We start from the raw sequence: 2,888 nt of genomic DNA on the forward strand, positions 1-2,888 counted from the left end.
TGTAGATGTAGTTAATTTTGAATGTAATTATAATTGTGTAATTATATAATTTTTTTGATTTTCGTTGTTTAATTTTCGGTTTTTTAAATTTTCGGTACTTTTTAAATAAATTGTGTTAATATAATTTTGTTTATTTGGGTTTTATTTCGATTGTTTAATTTTTTATTTTCGTGGTTTAATTTTCGGATTAATTTGCTTGATTTTTTGCGTTTATTTGGGTGAATTTGTTTTTTTGGATTTTTTGGGTTAATTAGGTTTTATTTGTGGGTGGTGGTATGGTGGTGGTGGGGTGGGGGTGGTGGGTTACAGGAAGCGGTGGGGTTAGAGGTGGTGGGTGTCCGTGTGGGGTGGGTGGGTGGTGAGTGGTGGCTTGCTGTGTATGAGGGGGTCTGTGTGGGGTGGGTGGGTGGTGAGTGGTGGCTTGCTGTGTATGAGGGGGTCTGTGTGGGGTGGTGGGTGTATGGGGGGGTCTGTGTGGGGTGGGTGGTGGTTTGCTGTGTATGGGGGGCCTGGGGGGTCTGTGTGGGGTGGTGGGTGTATGTGGGGTCTGTGTGGGGTGAGTGGGTGGTGGTCCAGGTCTGTGGGGGTGGGCTGGTGGCGGGGGGTGGGTCAGGGTGGGGCTGGTGTGGGCTTTTTTTTAATTTTTTTTTATTGGCTTTTCCGACGGAAAATTCCGTCGGAATATACCACCTCCGACGGAATATTCCGTCGGAAGCTTCTCTTCTTCCTATGGAATATTCCGTCGGAAGGATCTCTTCTTCCTACGGAATATTTCGTCGGAAGATTCTCTTCTTCCTACGGAATATTCCGTTGGAAGATTCTCTTCTTCCTACGGAAAAGTTTTCGTTGTAAGCTTGCGACGGACTTATGATTTTAGTCAAACTAGGGTCCGACAAGATGTAATCCGTTAGAAATTCCGTCAAAAAAACTGTTTCGACTGAAATTCCGACGGAAATGGTCGTTTTTCCTACAAAGGGTCTTCTGACAACACGTTCCGACGGAAATTCCGTCGGAACAGTGTTTTCCGACGGAATTCAGGGTGTTTCCGACGGAATTTTTCCTTCGAATATGGCCTGTTTTCTAGTAGTGGGATCTTGTTGAGTTGCCCGATGGTGTAAAAGCCATTGGATGTCGGTGGGTCTTTAAGACAAAGAAATACTCATCAGGCAACATCGAGAAACATAAGCCTAGACTTGTTGCTCGAGGGTTCACTCAAAGAGAAGGAATTGATTACAGAGAGACTTTTTCTCCCGTATCAAAGAAGGATTCTCTTCGAGTGATCATGGCATTAGTAGCTCATTTTGACTTCGAGTTACATCAAATGGATGTGAAAACTGCATTTCTTAATGGTGACTTAGAAGAAGAAGTTTATATTGTTAGGTTTTACAACAATTCAATTTTGTAAGAATTACTTTAAGATTGTGGTAACAAAACCTAACAGTGTATAATTCAATCAAATTATACAACAACCAATACTGATTAAAGTATTACAACCAAGCACTAAGTAAACAATGTAATTCAGAAATTACAAAAGTAAAACACTAATGTAAAATATTAAACACTTGCCTCACTCCAAGCCAATGATTCCAACAAGAACATGAGAATACCTAGGACCACGTGAGTCTTCAATACTGAATACTTGTCTAAGGCGTGTAAACACTTTCCTAAAGTGATTATTTCCCCCACCACGGTGCTTGGCTTGAAACCGGAAAGTCAGTTTGAGATACAATAGACAAACACTACAATCTTTGCACTAGAATTGTAGTAAGATGATTAAATTCTCAAAATTAACTTAATTGATAGAGGATTTCTAGAAGAGATTGCAAGTTTCCTTTAGAAATTGTGGAGAAGAGAGAATATTGGAGAGGTATGAAAAACATTCTGTCTGTTATCCTCCTCGAAAAAACGAACACTCCCTTTAATTAAAAAGACATAACCGCAAAAATCGCAGACAAGGGAAGCAGCGCGGGCGCGCCTCCCCTATTCTGCTAGAATTCTGCAAATTTCCAGAAACTTAGCGCGATTTTGACGCGCTTTTATAGCGGACCGCGCCACCCTTGCGCGGGCGCGCTGAACAGTGGCGCGGGCACTCCACTCCGACACTCTAAATAATCAACAATCCTCCCCCATTTAGAGTGTACCTTTAAAACCTTCTCCACTTCTATCAATTAAGACACATCTCATGCATTAATGTCAATGTCCCTACGGATTGAATTGACACCTTGTACAACACAATTCACGATGATCATATTCCATGATTTCCATAAGGATTGAATCACACGAATATATCCAACCATTCGAAGGTGAAGTACACACAAGACAAATCGAATTAATCATCACTTGACACTTTTAAACAGCCATGTGTCCATATCTTTCATAAGTTCATCAAAGTCTATATGTCCATCTAGACTTCTTGAAACGGCTAAACTTCAAACTTATATAGGTAGGTTCTTATATACGTAATAGTGCCCTTGTGACAAGACACCTTCATCTAGAGCTTCTCAACTCTAAATCTTTGAGAACTTTAAATAGACGCTACCTTACACATCACAAGTAACATAGCAATATGGGTCATCAAACATTGCTAACAAACGATAAAAATGCAAATCAACCACATTGAATCTAAGACTTGAAGTTTCTTCAAGTGTTAGATTGGGTTTCATAAATTTGTGTTTTTGGACATAAACCCATTCCATTCAAAGCAAATATGATGGAATGCCTTGGCATTGCTTTAGTCAAGCAATCTGCCAAATTCAATTTTGAAGGAACATAGTCAAGACTTATGACCCCATCATTGATAAGATCTTTCACTAGGCTATGCCTAAGTGAAATATGTCGAGACTTACCATTATACACTTGACTATATGCCTTTATTAAAGCCGAATTCG

This window comes from Chenopodium quinoa, unplaced genomic scaffold (assembly GCF_001683475.1).
Source record: "Chenopodium quinoa cultivar QQ74 unplaced genomic scaffold, ASM168347v1, whole genome shotgun sequence".
NCBI lineage: Eukaryota > Viridiplantae > Streptophyta > Magnoliopsida > Caryophyllales > Amaranthaceae > Chenopodium > Chenopodium quinoa.